This window comes from Hyla sarda, chromosome 8 (genome assembly GCF_029499605.1).
Source record: "Hyla sarda isolate aHylSar1 chromosome 8, aHylSar1.hap1, whole genome shotgun sequence".
NCBI lineage: Eukaryota > Metazoa > Chordata > Amphibia > Anura > Hylidae > Hyla > Hyla sarda.
Window position 1 is genome coordinate 115,300,014 of NC_079196.1, and position 25,909 is coordinate 115,325,922.

The 25,909-nt window shown below is 43.3% G+C and overlaps 15 pseudogenes; all 15 read left to right on the top strand.

Moving 5' to 3' along the window:
* Positions 1-1,337: 1,337 nt before the first annotated feature.
* Positions 1,338-1,601, top strand: LOC130289301 (U2 spliceosomal RNA; annotated as a pseudogene).
* A 1,455-nt stretch (positions 1,602-3,056) lies between these two features.
* On the top strand, positions 3,057-3,320 carry LOC130286753 (U2 spliceosomal RNA; annotated as a pseudogene).
* A 1,486-nt stretch (positions 3,321-4,806) lies between these two features.
* LOC130288209 (U2 spliceosomal RNA) lies at positions 4,807-5,071 on the top strand (annotated as a pseudogene).
* Positions 5,072-6,548: 1,477 nt separating this feature from the next.
* LOC130289698 (U2 spliceosomal RNA) lies at positions 6,549-6,812 on the top strand (annotated as a pseudogene).
* Positions 6,813-8,285: 1,473 nt separating this feature from the next.
* Positions 8,286-8,549, top strand: LOC130287718 (U2 spliceosomal RNA; annotated as a pseudogene).
* Positions 8,550-10,024: 1,475 nt separating this feature from the next.
* On the top strand, positions 10,025-10,288 carry LOC130287647 (U2 spliceosomal RNA; annotated as a pseudogene).
* Positions 10,289-11,755: 1,467 nt separating this feature from the next.
* Positions 11,756-12,019, top strand: LOC130289709 (U2 spliceosomal RNA; annotated as a pseudogene).
* Positions 12,020-13,494: 1,475 nt separating this feature from the next.
* Positions 13,495-13,758, top strand: LOC130287719 (U2 spliceosomal RNA; annotated as a pseudogene).
* A 1,468-nt stretch (positions 13,759-15,226) lies between these two features.
* Positions 15,227-15,490, top strand: LOC130286754 (U2 spliceosomal RNA; annotated as a pseudogene).
* Positions 15,491-16,963: 1,473 nt separating this feature from the next.
* LOC130289294 (U2 spliceosomal RNA) lies at positions 16,964-17,227 on the top strand (annotated as a pseudogene).
* Positions 17,228-18,698: 1,471 nt separating this feature from the next.
* On the top strand, positions 18,699-18,962 carry LOC130286755 (U2 spliceosomal RNA; annotated as a pseudogene).
* A 1,487-nt stretch (positions 18,963-20,449) lies between these two features.
* Positions 20,450-20,713, top strand: LOC130289296 (U2 spliceosomal RNA; annotated as a pseudogene).
* Positions 20,714-22,176: 1,463 nt separating this feature from the next.
* LOC130289721 (U2 spliceosomal RNA) lies at positions 22,177-22,440 on the top strand (annotated as a pseudogene).
* A 1,473-nt stretch (positions 22,441-23,913) lies between these two features.
* Positions 23,914-24,177, top strand: LOC130286756 (U2 spliceosomal RNA; annotated as a pseudogene).
* A 1,464-nt stretch (positions 24,178-25,641) lies between these two features.
* Positions 25,642-25,905, top strand: LOC130286757 (U2 spliceosomal RNA; annotated as a pseudogene).
* The last annotated feature ends 4 nt before the right edge of the window (positions 25,906-25,909 follow it).

Sequence of the window (25,909 nt, forward strand, 5' to 3'; positions counted from 1 at the left end):
CCATGTTTGCACACTGATTGGTGTAAAAAAATAAAATAAAACTAAATAATAATAATCTAGCACACCTGTGCAGGTTTGACATGACATGACAGGTAGCTGTCTTGTGGGTGGTGCTGAATCCTGTTAAATGACATGAGGGTCTCATGCCTATACACAAGGGTGTGTCATTGCTGTTGCTTGACCATGCATTGGTTTCTGTGGTCAGTGAATGATAAAAACAAAATTTACCATCCATTGATGGATGGGAAATCCGCCATGAGGCATTTGTTTTTAGAAACTGCTGCTCACAACCAATGTTGCAATGGAGTGTCTCCATCTGCTGGTGGTATTGGAAAGGCATTAGTGCTATGACAGGGTCTGAAGAAGAAGAAGAAGAAGAAGAAGACGGAAAAAAATATATATAAAAAGAAAAAGAGAGAGAGAGAGAGAGAGAGACTGACTTAGTGAGCGAGTGAGTGAGAGAGTGAGAGTGAGTGAGAGTGAATGAGTGAGTGATTGAGTGAGTGAGTGAGTGAGTGAGAACAAATGAGTTAAAGCAAGTGAGTGAGAGAGATCCAATGAATGAAAGTCTGAATGACAGAAAGAAAAAAGGATGAAGAAAGAAGCATGAAGAAAAAAAAATGTATATGGAGTTGCTGACATGAGTGCAATCTACAAAGCCATTGAGGCTGATCCTCATGGGAGGATTATTGCACCAGGACCCTTAGCACTTTTAAAATGCCATTCAATGCCACGGGCTAGATGTAAACTGCAGATGACCATGTTGTGGTAGTTACCATGGATACCCAAGTGATGTGTGAGCTAACACATAGTCCCAACAGATTCCAAGAAGGCCAGAATCACCAGCGGCACCACCATCGATTGTCAGGTCACCCGGATTCAGCAAATACCAGAGTCCAAAATGATGCAGGTTTATACTGTTAATTTTCAGTTTATCGTTACAGTTGGTGTTATTCCATGTCGGAAGGGACGCAGCTACAGCCAGTGGGGTAACTAGAGACAGGCAGGCAGCTATGTGCAACAAAGGTAGGCGTGTTGTTTTCATATGCAGATCTGAAATATTGTCTTATATGCAAGAGGAGGAGTGATGGGGGTTCAGGCAAAAGCCAGGCTATGGATTGCATTGCTAAATGCTCCATCAGAGTGCAATGGTCGCCTGTCCTTTTTTTAAGTGATGATGTGGGTTTAGCCTGTGCTGTATGTATGTATGGGTGGCTGACTGCCACCCACCCAGAAAGTGTATGGGAGGCTGGTTGGCTGCCAGCCTTCCTTCCATTCCTATGAGTAATGTGAGTGCTCATGAAGGGGACATGGTTGGGTCCACCCCTTTCCCGGTTATCCCCTCTAGGCCTTTTGGCTTAGATCAAGTGTAAAAAAAGAAAGGATCTTGCGACAGATCGCATCCTGAGGCACGTTTTTTTTTGTGTGAATACTTGCACTTGGGTGACTTGTGAGCACATACTGATACATACTTTCCCTATCTGGGGACCATAAATTAAATGGATTTTTGAGAAAGGGAGCTGATTTGGAAGCTTGCTTCTGTCGCCCTATGCATTGACCCGATGTGGCAGTATCTTCGGGTAGTGAACAGTGCACCACCCCATTCCAGTGTTAAACAAGAAAGATTCTCATTTAATCCTCCGTGGGTGAGAATTTGAGTTTGAGAATTGGAGACCAAAATGATGAGTTGCACTGACTGGTTTATGAACGTCTATTCATTTAGCTTTTTAATGACCATGTTTGCACACTGATTGGTGTAAAAAAATAAAATAAAACTAAATAATAATAATCTAGCACACCTGTGCAGGTTTGACATGACATGACAGGTAGCTGTCTTGTGGGTGGTGCTGAATCCTGTTAAATGACATGAGGGTCTCATGCCTATACACAAGGGTGTGTCATTGCTGTTGCTTGACCATGCATTGGTTTCTGTGGTCAGTGAATGATAAAAACAAAATTTACCATCCATTGATGGATGGGAAATCCGCCATGAGGCATTTGTTTTTAGAAACTGCTGCTCACAACCAATGTTGCAATGGAGTGTCTCCATCTGCTGGTGGTATTGGAAAGGCATTAGTGCTATGACAGGGTCTGAAGAAGAAGAAGAAGAAGAAGACGGAAAAAAATATATATAAAAAGAAAAAGAGAGAGAGAGAGAGAGAGAGACTGACTTAGTGAGCGAGTGAGTGAGAGAGTGAGAGCGAGTGAGAGTGAATGAGTGAGTGAGTGATTGAGTGAGAACAAATGAGTTAAAGCAAGTGAGTGAGAGAGATCGAATGAATGAAAGTCTGAATGACAGAAAGAAAAAAGGATGAAGAAAGAAGCATGAAGAAAAAAAAATGTATATGGAGTTGCTGACATGAGTGCAATCTACAAAGCCGTTGAGGCTGATCCTCATGGGAGGATTATTGCACCAGGACCCTTAGCACTTTTAAAATGCCATTCAATGCCACGGGCTAGATGTAAACTGCAGATGACCATGTTGTGGTAGTTACCATGGATACCCAAGTGATGTGTGAGCTAACACATAGGCCCAACAGATTCCAAGAAGGCCAGAATCACCAGCGGCACCACCATCGATTGTCAGGTCACCCGGATTCAGCAAATACCAGAGTCCAAAATGATGCAGGTTTATACTGTTAATTTTCAGTTTATCGTTACAGTTGGTGTTATTCCATGTCGGAAGGGACGCAGCTACAGCCAGTGGGGTAACTAGAGACAGGCAGGCAGCTATGTGCAACAAAGGTAGGCGTGTTGTTTTCATATGCAGATCTGAAATATTGTCTTATATGCAAGAGGAGGAGTGATGGGGGTTCAGGCAAAAGCCAGGCTATGGATTGCATTGCTAAATGCTCCATCAGAGTGCAATGGTCGCCTGTCTTTTTTTTAAGTGATGATGTGGGTTTAGCCTGTGCTGTATGTATGTATGGGTGGCTGACTGCCACCCACCCAGAAAGTGTATGGGAGGCTGGTTGGCTGCCAGCCTTCCTTCCATTCCTATGAGTAATGTGAGTGCTCATGAAGGGGACATGGTTTGGTCCACCCCTTTCCCGGTTATCCCCTCTAGGCCTTTTGGCTTAGATCAAGTGTAAAAAAAGAAAGGATCTTGCGACAGATCGCATCCTGAGGCACGTTTTTTTTTGTGTGAATACTTGCACTTGGGTGACTTGTGAGCACATACTGATACATACGTTCCCTATCTGGGGACCATAAATTAAATGGATTTTTGAGAAAGGGAGCTGATTTGGAAGCTTGCTTCTGTCGCCCTATGCATTGACCCGATGTGGCAGTATCTTCGGGTAGTGAACAGTGCACCACCCCATTCCAGTGTTAAACAAGAAAGATTCTCATTTAATCCTCCGTGGGTGAGAATTTGAGTTTGAGAATTGGAGACCAAAATGATGAGTTGCACTGACTGGTTTATGAACGTCTATTCATTTAGCGTTTTAATGACCATGTTTGCACACTGATTGGTGTAAAAAAATAAAATAAAACTAAATAATAATAATCTAGCACACCTGTGCAGGTTTGACATGACATGACAGGTAGCTGTCTTGTGGGTGGTGCTGAATCCTGTTAAATGACATGAGGGTCTCATGCCTATACACAAGGGTGTGTCATTGCTGTTGCTTGACCATGCATTGGTTTCTGTGGTCAGTGAATGATAAAAACAAAATTTACCATCCATTGATGGATGGGAAATCCGCCATGAGGCATTTGTTTTTAGAAACTGCTGCTCACAACCAATGTTGCAATGGAGTGTCTCCATCTGCTGGTGGTATTGGAAAGGCATTAGTGCTATGACAGGGTCTGAAGAAGAAGAAGAAGAAGAAGAAGAAGAAGAAGAAGACGGAAAAAAATATATATAAAAAGAAAAAGAGAGAGAGAGAGAGAGAGAGACTGACTTAGTGAGCGAGTGAGTGAGAGAGTGAGAGTGAGTGAGAGTGAATGAGTGAGTGAGTGATTGAGTGAGTGAGTGAGTGAGTGAGAACAAATGAGTTAAAGCAAGTGAGTGAGAGAGATCGAATGAATGAAAGTCTGAATGACAGAAAGAAAAAAGGATGAAGAAAGAAGCATGAAGAAAAAAAAATGTATATGGAGTTGCTGACATGAGTGCAATCTACAAAGCCGTTGAGGCTGATCCTCATGGGAGGATTATTGCACCAGGACCCTTAGCACTTTTAAAATGCCATTCAATGCCACGGGCTAGATGTAAACTGCAGATGACCATGTTGTGGTAGTTACCATGGATACCCAAGTGATGTGTGAGCTAACACATAGGCCCAACAGATTCCAAGAAGGCCAGAATCACCAGCGGCACCACCATCGATTGTCAGGTCACCCGGATTCAGCAAATACCAGAGTCCAAAATGATGCAGGTTTATACTGTTAATTTTCAGTTTATCGTTACAGTTGGTGTTATTCCATGTCGGAAGGGACGCAGCTACAGCCAGTGGGGTAACTAGAGACAGGCAGGCAGCTATGTGCAACAAAGGTAGGCGTGTTGTTTTCATATGCAGATCTGAAATATTGTCTTATATGCAAGAGGAGGAGTGATGGGGGTTCAGGCAAAAGCCAGGCTATGGATTGCATTGCTAAATGCTCCATCAGAGTGCAATGGTCGCCTGTCCTTTTTTTAAGTGATGATGTGGGTTTAGCCTGTGCTGTATGTATGTATGGGTGGCTGACTGCCACCCACCCAGAAAGTGTATGGGAGGCTGGTTGGCTGCCAGCCTTCCTTCCATTCCTATGAGTAATGTGAGTGCTCATGAAGGGGACATGGTTGGGTCCACCCCTTTCCCGGTTATCCCCTCTAGGCCTTTTGGCTTAGATCAAGTGTAAAAAAAGAAAGGATCTTGCGACAGATCGCATCCTGAGGCAGGTTTTTTTTTTGTGTGAATACTTGCACTTGGGTGACTTGTGAGCACATACTGATACATACGTTCCCTATCTGGGGACCATAAATTAAATGGATTTTTGAGAAAGGGAGCTGATTTGGAAGCTTGCTTCTGTCGCCCTATGCATTGACCCGATGTGGCAGTATCTTCGGGTAGTCAACAGTGCACCACCCCATTCCAGTGTTAAACAAGAAAGATTCTCATTTAATCCTCCGTGGGTGAGAATTTGAGTTTGAGAATTGGAGACCAAAATGATGAGTTGCACTGACTGGTTTATGAACGTCTATTCATTTAGCGTTTTAATGACCATGTTTGCACACTGATTGGTGTAAAAAAATAAAATAAAACTAAATAATAATAATCTAGCACACCTGTGCAGGTTTGACATGACATGACAGGTAGCTGTCTTGTGGGTGGTGCTGAATCCTGTTAAATGACATGAGGGTCTCATGCCTATACACAAGGGTGTGTCATTGCTGTTGCTTGACCATGCATTGGTTTCTGTGGTCAGTGAATGATAAAAACAAAATTTACCATCCATTGATGGATGGGAAATCCGCCATGAGGCATTTGTTTTTAGAAACTGCTGCTCACAACCAATGTTGCAATGGAGTGTCTCCATCTGCTGGTGGTATTGGAAAGGCATTAGTGCTATGACAGGGTCTGAAGAAGAAGAAGAAGAAGAAGAAGAAGACGGAAAAAAATATATATAAAAAGAAAAAGAGAGAGAGAGAGAGAGACTGACTTAGTGAGCGAGTGAGTGAGAGAGTGAGAGTGAGTGAGAGTGAATGAGTGAGTGAGTGATTGAGTGAGTGAGTGAGTGAGTGAGTGAGAACAAATGAGTTAAAGCAAGTGAGTGAGAGAGATCGAATGAATGAAAGTCTGAATGACAGAAAGAAAAAAGGATGAAGAAAGAAGCATGAAGAAAAAAAAATGTATATGGAGTTGCTGACATGAGTGCAATCTACAAAGCCTTTGAGGCTGATCCTCATGGGAGGATTATTGCACCAGGACCCTTAGCACTTTTAAAATGCCATTCAATGCCACGGGCTAGATGTAAACTGCAGATGACCATGTTGTGGTAGTTACCATGGATACCCAAGTGATGTGTGAGCTAACACATAGGCCCAACAGATTCCAAGAAGGCCAGAATCACCAGCGGCACCACCATCGATTGTCAGGTCACCCGGATTCAGCAAATACCAGAGTCCAAAATGATGCAGGTTTATACTGTTAATTTTCAGTTTATCGTTACAGTTGGTGTTATTCCATGTCGGAAGGGACGCAGCTACAGCCAGTGGGGTAACTAGAGACAGGCAGGCAGCTATGTGCAACAAAGGTAGGCGTGTTGTTTTCATATGCAGATCTGAAATATTGTCTTATATGCAAGAGGAGGAGTGATGGGGGTTCAGGCAAAAGCCAGGCTATGGATTGCATTGCTAAATGCTCCATCAGAGTGCAATGGTCGCCTGTCCTTTTTTTAAGTGATGATGTGGGTTTAGCCTGTGCTGTATGTATGTATGGGTGGCTGACTGCCACCCACCCAGAAAGTGTATGGGAGGCTGGTTGGCTGCCAGCCTTCCTTCCATTCCTATGAGTAATGTGAGTGCTCATGAAGGGGACATGGTTGGGTCCACCCCTTTCCCGGTTATCCCCTCTAGGCCTTTTGGCTTAGATCAAGTGTAAAAAAAGAAAGGATCTTGCGACAGATCGCATCCTGAGGCCCTTTTTTTTTTGTGTGAATACTTGCACTTGGGTGACTTGTGAGCACATACTGATACATACGTTCCCTATCTGGGGACCATAAATTAAATGGATTTTTGAGAAAGGGAGCTGATTTGGAAGCTTGCTTCTGTCGCCCTATGCATTGACCCGATGTGGCAGTATCTTCGGGTAGTGAACAGTGCACCACCCCATTCCAGTGTTAAACAAGAAAGATTCTCATTTAATACTCCGTGGGTTTGAATTTGAGTTTGAGAATTGGAGACCAAAATGATGAGTTGCACTGACTGGTTTATGAACGTCTATTCATTTAGCGTTTTAATGACCATGTTTGCACACTGATTGGTGTAAAAAAATAAAATAAAACTAAATAATAATAATCTAGCACACCTGTGCAGGTTTGACATGACATGACAGGTAGCTGTCTTGTGGGTGGTGCTGAATCCTGTTAAATGACATGAGGGTCTCATGCCTATACACAAGGGTGTGTCATTGCTGTTGCTTGACCATGCATTGGTTTCTGTGGTCAGTGAATGATAAAAACAAAATTTACCATCCATTGATGGATGGGAAATCCGCCATGAGGCATTTGTTTTTAGAAACTGCTGCTCACAACCAATGTTGCAATGGAGTGTCTCCATCTGCTGGTGGTATTGGAAAGGCATTAGTGCTATGACAGGGTCTGAAGAAGAAGAAGAAGAAGAAGAAGAAGACGGAAAAAAATATATATAAAAAGAAAAAGAGAGAGAGAGAGAGAGACTGACTTAGTGATCGAGTGAGTGAGAGAGTGAGAGTGAGTTAGAGTGAATGAGTGAGTGAGTGATTGAGTGAGTGAGTGAGTGAGTGAGAACAAATGAGTTAAAGCAAGTGAGTGAGAGAGATCGAATGAATGAAAGTCTGAATGACAGAAAGAAAAAAGGATGAAGAAAGAAGCATGAAGAAAAAAAAATGTATATGGAGTTGCTGACATGAGTGCAATCTACAAAGCCTTTGAGGCTGATCCTCATGGGAGGATTATTGCACCAGGACCCTTAGCACTTTTAAAATGCCATTCAATGCCACGGGCTAGATGTAAACTGCAGATGACCATGTTGTGGTAGTTACCATGGATACCCAAGTGATGTGTGAGCTAACACATAGGCCCAACAGATTCCAAGAAGGCCAGAATCACCAGCGGCACCACCATCGATTGTCAGGTCACCCGGATTCAGCAAATACCAGAGTCCAAAATGATGCAGGTTTATACTGTTAATTTTCAGTTTATCGTTACAGTTGGTGTTATTCCATGTCGGAAGGGACGCAGCTACAGCCAGTGGGGTAACTAGAGACAGGCAGGCAGCTATGTGCAACAAAGGTAGGCGTGTTGTTTTCATATGCAGATCTGAAATATTGTCTTATATGCAAGAGGAGGAGTGATGGGGGTTCAGGCAAAAGCCAGGCTATGGATTGCATTGCTAAATGCTCCATCAGAGTGCAATGGTCGCCTGTCCTTTTTTTAAGTGATGATGTGGGTTTAGCCTGTGCTGTATGTATGTATGGGTGGCTGACTGCCACCCACCCAGAAAGTGTATGGGAGGCTGGTTGGCTGCCAGCCTTCCTTCCATTCCTATGAGTAATGTGAGTGCTCATGAAGGGGACATGGTTGGGTCCACCCCTTTCCCGGTTATCCCCTCTAGGCCTTTTGGCTTAGATCAAGTGTAAAAAAAGAAAGGATCTTGCGACAGATCGCATCCTGAGGCCCTTTTTTTTTTGTGTGAATACTTGCACTTGGGTGACTTGTGAGCACATACTGATACATACGTTCCCTATCTGGGGACCATAAATTAAATGGATTTTTGAGAAAGGGAGCTGATTTGGAAGCTTGCTTCTGTCGCCCTATGCATTGACCCGATGTGGCAGTATCTTCGGGTAGTCAACAGTGCACCACCCCATTCCAGTGTTAAACAAGAAAGATTCTCATTTAATCCTCCGTGGGTGAGAATTTGAGTTTGAGAATTGGAGACCAAAATGATGAGTTGCACTGACTGGTTTATGAACGTCTATTCATTTAGCGTTTTAATGACCATGTTTGCACACTGATTGGTGTAAAAAAATAAAATAAAACTAAATAATAATAATCTAGCACACCTGTGCAGGTTTGACATGACATGACAGGTAGCTGTCTTGTGGGTGGTGCTGAATCCTGTTAAATGACATGAGGGTCTCATGCCTATACACAAGGGTGTGTCATTGCTGTTGCTTGACCATGCATTGGTTTCTGTGGTCAGTGAATGATAAAAACAAAATTTACCATCCATTGATGGATGGGAAATCCGCCATGAGGCATTTGTTTTTAGAAACTGCTGCTCACAACCAATGTTGCAATGGAGTGTCTCCATCTGCTGGTGGTATTGGAAAGGCATTAGTGCTATGACAGGGTCTGAAGAAGAAGAAGAAGAAGAAGAAGAAGAAGAAGACGGAAAAAAATATATATAAAAAGAAAAAGAGAGAGAGAGAGACTGACTTAGTGAGCGAGTGAGTGAGAGAGTGAGAGTGAGTGAGAGTGAATGAGTGAGTGAGTGATTGAGTGAGTGAGTGAGTGAGTGAGAACAAATGAGTTAAAGCAAGTGAGTGAGAGAGATCGAATGAATGAAAGTCTGAATGACAGAAAGAAAAAAGGATGAAGAAAGAAGCATGAAGAAAAAAAAATGTATATGGAGTTGCTGACATGAGTGCAATCTACAAAGCCGTTGAGGCTGATCCTCATGGGAGGATTATTGCACCAGGACCCTTAGCACTTTTAAAATGCCATTCAATGCCACGGGCTAGATGTAAACTGCAGATGACCATGTTGTGGTAGTTACCATGGATACCCAAGTGATGTGTGAGCTAACACATAGGCCCAACAGATTCCAAGAAGGCCAGAATCACCAGCGGCACCACCATCGATTGTCAGGTCACCCGGATTCAGCAAATACCAGAGTCCAAAATGATGCAGGTTTATACTGTTAATTTTCAGTTTATCGTTACAGTTGGTGTTATTCCATGTCGGAAGGGACGCAGCTACAGCCAGTGGGGTAACTAGAGACAGGCAGGCAGCTATGTGCAACAAAGGTAGGCGTGTTGTTTTCATATGCAGATCTGAAATATTGTCTTATATGCAAGAGGAGGAGTGATGGGGGTTCAGGCAAAAGCCAGGCTATGGATTGCATTGCTAAATGCTCCATCAGAGTGCAATGGTCGCCTGTCCTTTTTTTAAGTGATGATGTGGGTTTAGCCTGTGCTGTATGTATGTATGGGTGGCTGACTGCCACCCACCCAGAAAGTGTATGGGAGGCTGGTTGGCTGCCAGCCTTCCTTCCATTCCTATGAGTAATGTGAGTGCTCATGAAGGGGACATGGTTGGGTCCACCCCTTTCCCGGTTATCCCCTCTAGGCCTTTTGGCTTAGATCAAGTGTAAAAAAAGAAAGGATCTTGCGACAGATCGCATCCTGAGGCATGTTTTTTTTTGTGTGAATACTTGCACTTGGGTGACTTGTGAGCACATACTGATACATACGTTCCCTATCTGGGGACCATAAATTAAATGGATTTTTGAGAAAGGGAGCTGATTTGGAAGCTTGCTTCTGTCGCCCTATGCATTGACCCGATGTGGCAGTATCTTCGGGTAGTGAACAGTGCACCACCCCATTCCAGTGTTAAACAAGAAAGATTCTCATTTAATACTCCGTGGGTTTGAATTTGAGTTTGAGAATTGGAGACCAAAATGATGAGTTGCACTGACTGGTTTATGAACGTCTATTCATTTAGCGTTTTAATGACCATGTTTGCACACTGATTGGTGTAAAAAAATAAAATAAAACTAAATAATAATAATCTAGCACACCTGTGCAGGTTTGACATGACATGACAGGTAGCTGTCTTGTGGGTGGTGCTGAATCCTGTTAAATGACATGAGGGTCTCATGCCTATACACAAGGGTGTGTCATTGCTGTTGCTTGACCATGCATTGGTTTCTGTGGTCAGTGAATGATAAAAACAAAATTTACCATCCATTGATGGATGGGAAATCCGCCATGAGGCATTTGTTTTTAGAAACTGCTGCTCACAACCAATGTTGCAATGGAGTGTCTCCATCTGCTGGTGGTATTGGAAAGGCATTAGTGCTATGACAGGGTCTGAAGAAGAAGAAGAAGAAGAAGACGGAAAAAAATATATATAAAAAGAAAAAGAGAGAGAGAGAGAGAGACTGACTTAGTGAGCGAGTGAGTGAGAGAGTGAGAGTGAGTGAGAGTGAATGAGTGAGTGAGTGATTGAGTGAGTGAGTGAGTGAGTGAGAACAAATGAGTTAAAGCAAGTGAGTGAGAGAGATCGAATGAATGAAAGTCTGAATGACAGAAAGAAAAAAGGATGAAGAAAGAAGCATGAAGAAAAAAAAATGTATATGGAGTTGCTGACATGAGTGCAATCTACAAAGCCTTTGAGGCTGATCCTCATGGGAGGATTATTGCACCAGGACCCTTAGCACTTTTAAAATGCCATTCAATGCCACGGGCTAGATGTAAACTGCAGATGACCATGTTGTGGTAGTTACCATGGATACCCAAGTGATGTGTGAGCTAACACATAGGCCCAACAGATTCCAAGAAGGCCAGAATCACCAGCGGCACCACCATCGATTGTCAGGTCACCCGGATTCAGCAAATACCAGAGTCCAAAATGATGCAGGTTTATACTGTTAATTTTCAGTTTATCGTTACAGTTGGTGTTATTCCATGTCGGAAGGGACGCAGCTACAGCCAGTGGGGTAACTAGAGACAGGCAGGCAGCTATGTGCAACAAAGGTAGGCGTGTTGTTTTCATATGCAGATCTGAAATATTGTCTTATATGCAAGAGGAGGAGTGATGGGGGTTCAGGCAAAAGCCAGGCTATGGATTGCATTGCTAAATGCTCCATCAGAGTGCAATGGTCGCCTGTCCTTTTTTTAAGTGATGATGTGGGTTTAGCCTGTGCTGTATGTATGTATGGGTGGCTGACTGCCACCCACCCAGAAAGTGTATGGGAGGCTGGTTGGCTGCCAGCCTTCCTTCCATTCCTATGAGTAATGTGAGTGCTCATGAAGGGGACATGGTTGGGTCCACCCCTTTCCCGGTTATCCCCTCTAGGCCTTTTGGCTTAGATCAAGTGTAAAAAAAGAAAGGATCTTGCGACAGATCGCATCCTGAGGCCCTTTTTTTTTTGTGTGAATACTTGCACTTGGGTGACTTGTGAGCACATACTGATACATACGTTCCCTATCTGGGGACCATAAATTAAATGGATTTTTGAGAAAGGGAGCTGATTTGGAAGCTTGCTTCTGTCGCCCTATGCATTGACCCGATGTGGCAGTATCTTCGGGTAGTGAACAGTGCACCACCCCATTCCAGTGTTAAACAAGAAAGATTCTCATTTAATCCTCCGTGGGTTTGAATTTGAGTTTGAGAATTGGAGACCAAAATGATGAGTTGCACTGACTGGTTTATGAACGTCTATTCATTTAGCGTTTTAATGACCATGTTTGCACACTGATTGGTGTAAAAAAATAAAATAAAACTAAATAATAATAATCTAGCACACCTGTGCAGGTTTGACATGACATGACAGGTAGCTGTCTTGTGGGTGGTGCTGAATCCTGTTAAATGACATGAGGGTCTCATGCCTATACACAAGGGTGTGTCATTGCTGTTGCTTGACCATGCATTGGTTTCTGTGGTCAGTGAATGATAAAAACAAAATTTACCATCCATTGATGGATGGGAAATCCGCCATGAGGCATTTGTTTTTAGAAACTGCTGCTCACAACCAATGTTGCAATGGAGTGTCTCCATCTGCTGGTGGTATTGGAAAGGCATTAGTGCTATGACAGGGTCTGAAGAAGAAGAAGAAGAAGAAGAAGAAGACGGAAAAAAATATATATAAAAAGAAAAAGAGAGAGAGAGAGAGAGAGACTGACTTAGTGATCGAGTGAGTGAGAGAGTGAGAGTGAGTTAGAGTGAATGAGTGAGTGAGTGATTGAGTGAGTGAGTGAGTGAGTGAGAACAAATGAGTTAAAGCAAGTGAGTGAGAGAGATCGAATGAATGAAAGTCTGAATGACAGAAAGAAAAAAGGATGAAGAAAGAAGCATGAAGAAAAAAAAATGTATATGGAGTTGCTGACATGAGTGCAATCTACAAAGCCTTTGAGGCTGATCCTCATGGGAGGATTATTGCACCAGGACCCTTAGCACTTTTAAAATGCCATTCAATGCCACGGGCTAGATGTAAACTGCAGATGACCATGTTGTGGTAGTTACCATGGATACCCAAGTGATGTGTGAGCTAACACATAGGCCCAACAGATTCCAAGAAGGCCAGAATCACCAGCGGCACCACCATCGATTGTCAGGTCACCCGGATTCAGCAAATACCAGAGTCCAAAATGATGCAGGTTTATACTGTTAATTTTCAGTTTATCGTTACAGTTGGTGTTATTCCATGTCGGAAGGGACGCAGCTACAGCCAGTGGGGTAACTAGAGACAGGCAGGCAGCTATGTGCAACAAAGGTAGGCGTGTTGTTTTCATATGCAGATCTGAAATATTGTCTTATATGCAAGAGGAGGAGTGATGGGGGTTCAGGCAAAAGCCAGGCTATGGATTGCATTGCTAAATGCTCCATCAGAGTGCAATGGTTGCCTGTCCTTTTTTTAAGTGATGATGTGGGTTTAGCCTGTGCTGTATGTATGTATGGGTGGCTGACTGCCACCCACCCAGAAAGTGTATGGGAGGCTGGTTGGCTGCCAGCCTTCCTTCCATTCCTATGAGTAATGTGAGTGCTCATGAAGGGGACATGGTTGGGTCCACCCCTTTCCCGGTTATCCCCTCTAGGCCTTTTGGCTTAGATCAAGTGTAAAAAAAGAAAGGATCTTGCGACAGATCGCATCCTGAGGCCCTTTTTTTTTTGTGTGAATACTTGCACTTGGGTGACTTGTGAGCACATACTGATACATACGTTCCCTATCTGGGGACCATAAATTAAATGGATTTTTGAGAAAGGGAGCTGATTTGGAAGCTTGCTTCTGTCGCCCTATGCATTGACCCGATGTGGCAGTATCTTCGGGTAGTCAACAGTGCACCACCCCATTCCAGTGTTAAACAAGAAAGATTCTCATTTAATCCTCCGTGGGTGAGAATTTGAGTTTGAGAATTGGAGACCAAAATGATGAGTTGCACTGACTGGTTTATGAACGTCTATTCATTTAGCGTTTTAATGACCATGTTTGCACACTGATTGGTGTAAAAAAATAAAATAAAACTAAATAATAATAATCTAGCACACCTGTGCAGGTTTGACATGACATGACAGGTAGCTGTCTTGTGGGTGGTGCTGAATCCTGTTAAATGACATGAGGGTCTCATGCCTATACACAAGGGTGTGTCATTGCTGTTGCTTGACCATGCATTGGTTTCTGTGGTCAGTGAATGATAAAAACAAAATTTACCATCCATTGATGGATGGGAAATCCGCCATGAGGCATTTGTTTTTAGAAACTGCTGCTCACAACCAATGTTGCAATGGAGTGTCTCCATCTGCTGGTGGTATTGGAAAGGCATTAGTGCTATGACAGGGTCTGAAGAAGAAGAAGAAGAAGAAGAAGAAGAAGACGGAAAAAAATATATATAAAAAGAAAAAGAGAGAGAGAGAGACTGACTTAGTGAGCGAGTGAGTGAGAGAGTGAGAGTGAGTGAGAGTGAATGAGTGAGTGAGTGATTGAGTGAGTGAGTGAGTGAGAACAAATGAGTTAAAGCAAGTGAGTGAGAGAGATCGAATGAATGAAAGTCTGAATGACAGAAAGAAAAAAGGATGAAGAAAGAAGCATGAAGAAAAAAAAATGTATATGGAGTTGCTGACATGAGTGCAATCTACAAAGCCGTTGAGGCTGATCCTCATGGGAGGATTATTGCACCAGGACCCTTAGCACTTTTAAAATGCCATTCAATGCCACGGGCTAGATGTAAACTGCAGATGACCATGTTGTGGTAGTTACCATGGATACCCAAGTGATGTGTGAGCTAACACATAGGCCCAACAGATTCCAAGAAGGCCAGAATCACCAGCGGCACCACCATCGATTGTCAGGTCACCCGGATTCAGCAAATACCAGAGTCCAAAATGATGCAGGTTTATACTGTTAATTTTCAGTTTATCGTTACAGTTGGTGTTATTCCATGTCGGAAGGGACGCAGCTACAGCCAGTGGGGTAACTAGAGACAGGCAGGCAGCTATGTGCAACAAAGGTAGGCGTGTTGTTTTCATATGCAGATCTGAAATATTGTCTTATATGCAAGAGGAGGAGTGATGGGGGTTCAGGCAAAAGCCAGGCTATGGATTGCATTGCTAAATGCTCCATCAGAGTGCAATGGTCGCCTGTCCTTTTTTTAAGTGATGATGTGGGTTTAGCCTGTGCTGTATGTATGTATGGGTGGCTGACTGCCACCCACCCAGAAAGTGTATGGGAGGCTGGTTGGCTGCCAGCCTTCCTTCCATTCCTATGAGTAATGTGAGTGCTCATGAAGGGGACATGGTTGGGTCCACCCCTTTCCCGGTTATCCCCTCTAGGCCTTTTGGCTTAGATCAAGTGTAAAAAAAGAAAGGATCTTGCGACAGATCGCATCCTGAGGCACGTTTTTTTTTGTGTGAATACTTGCACTTGGGTGACTTGTGAGCACATACTGATACATACGTTCCCTATCTGGGGACCATAAATTAAATGGATTTTTGAGAAAGGGAGCTGATTTGGAAGCTTGCTTCTGTCGCCCTATGCATTGACCCGATGTGGCAGTATCTTCGGGTAGTGAACAGTGCACCACCCCATTCCAGTGTTAAACAAGAAAGATTCTCATTTAATACTCCGTGGGTTTGAATTTGAGTTTGAGAATTGGAGACCAAAATGATGAGTTGCACTGACTGGTTTATGAACGTCTATTCATTTAGCGTTTTAATGACCATGTTTGCACACTGATTGGTGTAAAAAAATAAAATAAAACTAAATAATAATAATCTAGCACACCTGTGCAGGTTTGACATGACATGACAGGTAGCTGTCTTGTGGGTGGTGCTGAATCCTGTTAAATGACATGAGGGTCTCATGCCTATACACAAGGGTGTGTCATTGCTGTTGCTTGACCATGCATTGGTTTCTGTGGTCAGTGAATGATAAAAACAAAATTTACCATCCATTGATGGATGGGAAATCCGCCATGAGGCATTTGTTTTTAGAAACTGCTGCTCACAACCAATGTTGCAATGGAGTGTCTCCATCTGCTGGTGGTATTGGAAAGGCATTAGTGCTATGACAGGGTCTGAAGAAGAAGAAGAAGAAGAAGAAGAAGACGGAAAAAAATATATATAAAAAGAAAAAGAGAGAGAGAGAGAGAGACTGACTTAGTGAGCGAGTGAGTGAGAGAGTGAGAGTGAGTTAGAGTGAATGAGTGAGTGAGTGATTGAGTGAGTGAGTGAGTGAGTGAGAACAAATGAGTTAAAGCAAGTGAGTGAGAGAGATCGAATGAATGAAAGTCTGAATGACAGAAAGAAAAAAGGATGAAGAAAGAAGCATGAAGAAAAAAAAATGTATATGGAGTTGCTGACATGAGTGCAATCTACAAAGCCTTTGAGGCTGATCCTCATGGGAGGATTATTGCAACAGGACCCTTAGCACTTTTAAAATGCCATTCAATGCCACGGGCTAGATGTAAACTGCAGATGACCATGTTGTGGTAGTTACCATGGATACCCAAGTGATGTGTGAGCTAACACATAGGCCCAACAGATTCCAAGAAGGCCAGAATCACCAGCGGCACCACCATCGATTGTCAGGTCACCCGGATTCAGCAAATACCAGAGTCCAAAATGATGCAGGTTTATACTGTTAATTTTCAGTTTATCGTTACAGTTGGTGTTATTCCATGTCGGAAGGGACGCAGCTACAGCCAGTGGGGTAACTAGAGACAGGCAGGCAGCTATGTGCAACAAAGGTAGGCGTGTTGTTTTCATATGCAGATCTGAAATATTGTCTTATATGCAAGAGGAGGAGTGATGGGGGTTCAGGCAAAAGCCAGGCTATGGATTGCATTGCTAAATGCTCCATCAGAGTGCAATGGTCGCCTGTCCTTTTTTTAAGTGATGATGTGGGTTTAGCCTGTGCTGTATGTATGTATGGGTGGCTGACTGCCACCCACCCAGAAAGTGTATGGGAGGCTGGTTGGCTGCCAGCCTTCCTTCCATTCCTATGAGTAATGTGAGTGCTCATGAAGGGGACATGGTTGGGTCCACCCCTTTCCCGGTTATCCCCTCTAGGCCTTTTGGCTTAGATCAAGTGTAAAAAAAGAAAGGATCTTGCGACAAATCGCATCCTGAGGCACGTTTTTTTTGGTGTGAATACTTGCACTTGGGTGACTTGTGAGCACATACTGATACATACTTTCCCTATCTGGGGACCATAAATTAAATGGATTTTTGAGAAAGGGAGCTGATTTGGAAGCTTGCTTCTGTCGCCCTATGCATTGACCCGATGTGGCAGTATCTTCGGGTAGTGAACAGTGCACCACCCCATTCCAGTGTTAAACAAGAAAGATTCTCATTTAATCCTCCGTGGGTGAGAATTTGAGTTTGAGAATTGGAGACCAAAATGATGAGTTGCACTGACTGGTTTATGAACGTCTATTCATTTAGCGTTTTAATGACCATGTTTGCACACTGATTGGTGTAAAAAAATAAAATAAAACTAAATAATAATAATCTAGCACACCTGTGCAGGTTTGACATGACATGACAGGTAGCTGTCTTGTGGGTGGTGCTGAATCCTGTTAAATGACATGAGGGTCTCATGCCTATACACAAGGGTGTGTCATTGCTGTTGCTTGACCATGCATTGGTTTCTGTGGTCAGTGAATGATAAAAACAAAATTTACCATCCATTGATGGATGGGAAATCCGCCATGAGGCATTTGTTTTTAGAAACTGCTGCTCACAACCAATGTTGCAATGGAGTGTCTCCATCTGCTGGTGGTATTGGAAAGGCATTAGTGCTATGACAGGGTCTGAAGAAGAAGAAGAAGAAGAAGACGGAAAAAAATATATATAAAAAGAAAAAGAGAGAGAGAGAGAGAGAGAGACTGACTTAGTGAGCGAGTGAGTGAGAGAGTGAGAGTGAGTGAGAGTGAATGAGTGAGTGAGTGATTGAGTGAGTGAGTGAGTGAGTGAGAACAAATGAGTTAAAGCAAGTGAGTGAGAGAGATCGAATGAATGAAAGTCTGAATGACAGAAAGAAAAAAGGATGAAGAAAGAAGCATGAAGAAAAAAAAATGTATATGGAGTTGCTGACATGAGTGCAATCTACAAAGCCGTTGAGGCTGATCCTCATGGGAGGATTATTGCACCAGGACCCTTAGCACTTTTAAAATGCCATTCAATGCCACGGGCTAGATGTAAACTGCAGATGACCATGTTGTGGTAGTTACCATGGATACCCAAGTGATGTGTGAGCTAACACATAGGCCCAACAGATTCCAAGAAGGCCAGAATCACCAGCGGCACCACCATCGATTGTCAGGTCACCCGGATTCAGCAAATACCAGAGTCCAAAATGATGCAGGTTTATACTGTTAATTTTCAGTTTATCGTTACAGTTGGTGTTATTCCATGTCGGAAGGGACGCAGCTACAGCCAGTGGGGTAACTAGAGACAGGCAGGCAGCTATGTGCAACAAAGGTAGGCGTGTTGTTTTCATATGCAGATCTGAAATATTGTCTTATATGCAAGAGGAGGAGTGATGGGGGTTCAGGCAAAAGCCAGGCTATGGATTGCATTGCTAAATGCTCCATCAGAGTGCAATGGTCGCCTGTCCTTTTTTTAAGTGATGATGTGGGTTTAGCCTGTGCTGTATGTATGTATGGGTGGCTGACTGCCACCCACCCAGAAAGTGTATGGGAGGCTGGTTGGCTGCCAGCCTTCCTTCCATTCCTATGAGTAATGTGAGTGCTCATGAAGGGGACATGGTTGGGTCCACCCCTTTCCCGGTTATCCCCTCTAGGCCTTTTGGCTTAGATCAAGTGTAAAAAAAGAAAGGATCTTGCGACAGATCGCATCCTGAGGCACGTTTTTTTTTGTGTGAATACTTGCACTTGGGTGACTTGTGAGCACATACTGATACATACGTTCCCTATCTGGGGACCATAAATTAAATGGATTTTTGAGAAAGGGAGCTGATTTGGAAGCTTGCTTCTGTCGCCCTATGCATTGACCCGATGTGGCAGTATCTTCGGGTAGTGAACAGTGCACCACCCCATTCCAGTGTTAAACAAGAAAGATTCTCATTTAATCCTCCGTGGGTGAGAATTTGAGTTTGAGAATTGGAGACCAAAATGATGAGTTGCACTGACTGGTTTATGAACGTCTATTCATTTAGCGTTTTAATGACCATGTTTGCACACTGATTGGTGTAAAAAAATAAAATAAAACTAAATAATAATAATCTAGCACACCTGTGCAGGTTTGACATGACATGACAGGTAGCTGTCTTGTGGGTGGTGCTGAATCCTGTTAAATGACATGAGGGTTTCATGCCTATACACAAGGGTGTGTCATTGCTGTTGCTTGACCATGCATTGGTTTCTGTGGTCAGTGAATGATAAAAACAAAATTTACCATCCATTGATGGATGGGAAATCCGCCATGAGGCATTTGTTTTTAGAAACTGCTGCTCACAACCAATGTTGCAATGGAGTGTCTCCATCTGCTGGTGGTATTGGAAAGGCATTAGTGCTATGACAGGGTCTGAAGAAGAAGAAGAAGAAGAAGAAGAAGAAGAAGACGGAAAAAAATATATATAAAAAGAAAAAGAGAGAGAGAGAGAGAGAGAGACTGACTTAGTGAGCGAGTGAGTGAGAGAGTGAGAGTGAGTGAGAGTGAATGAGTGAGTGAGTGATTGAGTGAGTGAGTGAGTGAGTGAGTGAGAACAAATGAGTTAAAGCAAGTGAGTGAGAGAGATCGAATGAATGAAAGTCTGAATGACAGAAAGAAAAAAGGATGAAGAAAGAAGCATGAAGAAAAAAAAATGTATATGGAGTTGCTGACATGAGTGCAATCTACAAAGCCGTTGAGGCTGATCCTCATGGGAGGATTATTGCACCAGGACCCTTAGCACTTTTAAAATGCCATTCAATGCCACGGGCTAGATGTAAACTGCAGATGACCATGTTGTGGTAGTTACCATGGATACCCAAGTGATGTGTGAGCTAACACATAGGCCCAACAGATTCCAAGAAGGCCAGAATCACCAGCGGCACCACCATCGATTGTCAGGTCACCCGGATTCAGCAAATACCAGAGTCCAAAATGATGCAGGTTTATACTGTTAATTTTCAGTTTATCGTTACAGTTGGTGTTATTCCATGTCGGAAGGGACGCAGCTACAGCCAGTGGGGTAACTAGAGACAGGCAGGCAGCTATGTGCAACAAAGGTAGGCGTGTTGTTTTCATATGCAGATCTGAAATATTGTCTTATATGCAAGAGGAGGAGTGATGGGGGTTCAGGCAAAAGCCAGGCTATGGATTGCATTGCTAAATGCTCCATCAGAGTGCAATGGTCGCCTGTCCTTTTTTTAAGTGATGATGTGGGTTTAGCCTGTGCTGTATGTATGTATGGGTGGCTGACTGCCACCCACCCAGAAAGTGTATGGGAGGCTGGTTGGCTGCCAGCCTTCCTTCCATTCCTATGAGTAATGTGAGTGCTCATGAAGGGGACATGGTTGGGTCCACCCCTTTCCCGGTTATCCCCTCTAGGCCTTTTGGCTTAGATCAAGTGTAAAAAAAGAAAGGATCTTGCGACAGATCGCATCCTGAGGCCCTTTTTTTTTTGTGTGAATACTTGCACTTGGGTGACTTGTGAGCACATACTGATACATACGTTCCCTATCTGGGGACCATAAATTAAATGGATTTTTGAGAAAGGGAGCTGATTTGGAAGCTTGCTTCTGTCGCCCTATGCATTGACCCGATGCGGCAGTATCTTCGGGTAGTCAACAGTGCACCACCCCATTCCAGTGTTAAACAAGAAAGATTCTCATTTAATCCTCCGTGGGTGAGAATTTGAGTTTGAGAATTGGAGACCAAAATGATGAGTTGCACTGACTGGTTTATGAACGTCTATTCATTTAGCGTTTTAATGACCATGTTTGCACACTGATTGGTGTAAAAAAATAAAATAAAACTAAATAATAATAATCTAGCACACCTGTGCAGGTTTGACATGACATGACAGGTAGCTGTCTTGTGGGTGGTGCTGAATCCTGTTAAATGACATGAGGGTCTCATGCCTATACACAAGGGTGTGTCATTGCTGTTGCTTGACCATGCATTGGTTTCTGTGGTCAGTGAATGATAAAAACAAAATTTACCATCCATTGATGGATGGGAAATCCGCCATGAGGCATTTGTTTTTAGAAACTGCTGCTCACAACCAATGTTGCAATGGAGTGTCTCCATCTGCTGGTGGTATTGGAAAGGCATTAGTGCTATGACAGGGTCTGAAGAAGAAGAAGAAGAAGAAGACGGAAAAAAATATATATAAAAAGAAAAAGAGAGAGAGAGAGACTGACTTAGTGAGCGAGTGAGTGAGAGAGTGAGAGTGAGTTAGAGTGAATGAGTGAGTGAGTGATTGAGTGAGTGAGTGAGTGAGTGAGAACAAATGAGTTAAAGCAAGTGAGTGAGAGAGATCGAATGAATGAAAGTCTGAATGACAGAAAGAAAAAAGGATGAAGAAAGAAGCATGAAGAAAAAAAAATGTATATGGAGTTGCTGACATGAGTGCAATCTACAAAGCCTTTGAGGCTGATCCTCATGGGAGGATTATTGCACCAGGACCCTTAGCACTTTTAAAATGCCATTCAATGCCACGGGCTAGATGTAAACTGCAGATGACCATGTTGTGGTAGTTACCATGGATACCCAAGTGATGTGTGAGCTAACACATAGGCCCAACAGATTCCAAGAAGGCCAGAATCACCAGCGGCACCACCATCGATTGTCAGGTCACCCGGATTCAGCAAATACCAGAGTCCAAAATGATGCAGGTTTATACTGTTAATTTTCAGTTTATCGTTACAGTTGGTGTTATTCCATGTCGGAATGGACGCAGCTACAGCCAGTGGGGTAACTAGAGACAGGCAGGCAGCTATGTGCAACAAAGGTAGGCGTGTTGTTTTCATATGCAGATCTGAAATATTGTCTTATATGCAAGAGGAGGAGTGATGGGGGTTCAGGCAAAAGCCAGGCTATGGATTGCATTGCTAAATGCTCCATCAGAGTGCAATGGTCGCCTGTCCTTTTTTTAAGTGATGATGTGGGTTTAGCCTGTGCTGTATGTATGTATGGGTGGCTGACTGCCACCCACCCAGAAAGTGTATGGGAGGCTGGTTGGCTGCCAGCCTTCCTTCCATTCCTATGAGTAATGTGAGTGCTCATGAAGGGGACATGGTTGGGTCCACCCCTTTCCCGGTTATCCCCTCTAGGCCTTTTGGCTTAGATCAAGTGTAAAAAAAGAAAGGATCTTGCGACAGATCGCATCCTGAGGCCCTTTTTTTTTTGTGTGAATACTTGCACTTGGGTGACTTGTGAGCACATACTGATACATACGTTCCCTATCTGGGGACCATAAATTAAATGGATTTTTGAGAAAGGGAGCTGATTTGGAAGCTTGCTTCTGTCGCCCTATGCATTGACCCGATGTGGCAGTATCTTCGGGTAGTGAACAGTGCACCACCCCATTCCAGTGTTAAACAAGAAAGATTCTCATTTAATACTCCGTGGGTTTGAATTTGAGTTTGAGAATTGGAGACCAAAATGATGAGTTGCACTGACTGGTTTATGAACGTCTATTCATTTAGCGTTTTAATGACCATGTTTGCACACTGATTGGTGTAAAAAAATAAAATAAAACTAAATAATAATAATCTAGCACACCTGTGCAGGTTTGACATGACATGACAGGTAGCTGTCTTGTGGGTGGTGCTGAATCCTGTTAAATGACATGAGGGTCTCATGCCTATACACAAGGGTGTGTCATTGCTGTTGCTTGACCATGCATTGGTTTCTGTGGTCAGTGAATGATAAAAACAAAATTTACCATCCATTGATGGATGGGAAATCCGCCATGAGGCATTTGTTTTTAGAAACTGCTGCTCACAACCAATGTTGCAATGGAGTGTCTCCATCTGCTGGTGGTATTGGAAAGGCATTAGTGCTATGACAGGGTCTGAAGAAGAAGAAGAAGAAGAAGAAGAAGACGGAAAAAAATATATATAAAAAGAAAAAGAGAGAGAGAGAGAGAGACTGACTTAGTGAGCGAGTGAGTGAGAGAGTGAGAGTGAGTTAGAGTGAATGAGTGAGTGAGTGATTGAGTGAGTGAGTGAGTGAGTGAGAACAAATGAGTTAAAGCAAGTGAGTGAGAGAGATCGAATGAATGAAAGTCTGAATGACAGAAAGAAAAAAGGATGAAGAAAGAAGCATGAAGAAAAAAAAATGTATATGGAGTTGCTGACATGAGTGCAATCTACAAAGCCTTTGAGGCTGATCCTCATGGGAGGATTATTGCACCAGGACCCTTAGCACTTTTAAAATGCCATTCAATGCCACGGGCTAGATGTAAACTGCAGATGACCATGTTGTGGTAGTTACCATGGATACCCAAGTGATGTGTGAGCTAACACATAGGCCCAACAGATTCCAAGAAGGCCAGAATCACCAGCGGCACCACCATCGATTGTCAGGTCACCCGGATTCAGCAAATACCAGAGTCCAAAATGATGCAGGTTTATACTGTTAATTTTCAGTTTATCGTTACAGTTGGTGTTATTCCATGTCGGAAGGGACGCAGCTACAGCCAGTGGGGTAACTAGAGACAGGCAGGCAGCTATGTGCAACAAAGGTAGGCGTGTTGTTTTCATATGCAGATCTGAAATATTGTCTTATATGCAAGAGGAGGAGTGATGGGGGTTCAGGCAAAAGCCAGGCTATGGATTGCATTGCTAAATGCTCCATCAGAGTGCAATGGTCGCCTGTCCTTTTTTTAAGTGATGATGTGGGTTTAGCCTGTGCTGTATGTATGTATGGGTGGCTGACTGCCACCCACCCAGAAAGTGTATGGGAGGCTGGTTGGCTGCCAGCCTTCCTTCCATTCCTATGAGTAATGTGAGTGCTCATGAAGGGGACATGGTTGGGTCCACCCCTTTCCCGGTTATCCCCTCTAGGCCTTTTGGCTTAGATCAAGTGTAAAAAAAGAAAGGATCTTGCGACAGATCGCATCCTGAGGCACGTTTTTTTTTGTGTGAATACTTGCACTTGGGTGACTTGTGAGCACATACTGATACATACGTTCCCTATCTGGGGACCATAAATTAAATGGATTTTTGAGAAAGGGAGCTGATTTGGAAGCTTGCTTCTGTCGCCCTATGCATTGACCCGATGTGGCAGTATCTTCGGGTAGTGAACAGTGCACCACCCCATTCCAGTGTTAAACAAGAAAGATTCTCATTTAATACTCCGTGGGTTTGAATTTGAGTTTGAGAATTGGAGACCAAAATGATGAGTTGCACTGACTGGTTTATGAACGTCTATTCATTTAGCGTTTTAATGACCATGTTTGCACACTGATTGGTGTAAAAAAATAAAATAAAACTAAATAATAATAATCTAGCACACCTGTGCAGGTTTGACATGACATGACAGGTAGCTGTCTTGTGGGTGGTGCTGAATCCTGTTAAATGACATGAGGGTCTCATGCCTATACACAAGGGTGTGTCATTGCTGTTGCTTGACCATGCATTGGTTTCTGTGGTCAGTGAATGATAAAAACAAAATTTACCATCCATTGATGGATGGGAAATCCGCCATGAGGCATTTGTTTTTAGAAACTGCTGCTCACAACCAATGTTGCAATGGAGTGTCTCCATCTGCTGGTGGTATTGGAAAGGCATTAGTGCTATGACAGGGTCTGAAGAAGAAGAAGAAGAAGACGGAAAAAAACATATATAAAAAGAAAAAGAGAGAGAGAGAGAGAGACTGACTTAGTGAGCGAGTGAGTGAGAGAGTGAGAGTGAGTGAGAGTGAATGAGTGAGTGAGTGATTGAGTGAGTGAGTGAGTGAGTGAGAACAAATGAGTTAAAGCAAGTGAGTGAGAGAGATCGAATGAATGAAAGTCTGAATGACAGAAAGAAAAAAGGATGAAGAAAGAAGCATGAAGAAAAAAAAATGTATATGGAGTTGCTGACATGAGTGCAATCTACAAAGCCGTTGAGGCTGATCCTCATGGGAGGATTATTGCACCAGGACCCTTAGCACTTTTAAAATGCCATTCAATGCCACGGGCTAGATGTAAACTGCAGATGACCATGTTGTGGTAGTTACCATGGATACCCAAGTGATGTGTGAGCTAACACATAGGCCCAACAGATTCCAAGAAGGCCAGAATCACCAGCGGCACCACCATCGATTGTCAGGTCACCCGGATTCAGCAAATACCAGAGTCCAAAATGATGCAGGTTTATACTGTTAATTTTCAGTTTATCGTTACAGTTGGTGTTATTCCATGTCGGAAGGGACGCAGCTACAGCCAGTGGGGTAACTAGAGACAGGCAGGCAGCTATGTGCAACAAAGGTAGGCATGTTGTTTTCATATGCAGATCTGAAATATTGTCTTATATGCAAGAGGAGGAGTGATGGGGGTTCAGGCAAAAGCCAGGCTATGGATTGCATTGCTAAATGCTCCATCAGAGTGCAATGGTCGCCTGTCCTTTTTTTAAGTGATGATGTGGGTTTAGCCTGTGCTGTATGTATGTATGGGTGGCTGACTGCCACCCACCCAGAAAGTGTATGGGAGGCTGGTTGGCTGCCAGCCTTCCTTCCATTCCTATGAGTAATGTGAGTGCTCATGAAGGGGACATGGTTGGGTCCACCCCTTTCCCGGTTATCCCCTCTAGGCCTTTTGGCTTAGATCAAGTGTAAAAAAAGAAAGGATCTTGCGACAGATCGCATCCTGAGGCACGTTTTTTTTTGTGTGAATACTTGCACTTGGGTGACTTGTGAGCACATACTGATACATACGTTCCCTATCTGGGGACCATAAATTAAATGGATTTTTGAGAAAGGGAGCTGATTTGGAAGCTTGCTTCTGTCGCCCTATGCATTGACCCGATGTGGCAGTATCTTCGGGTAGTGAACAGTGCACCACCCCATT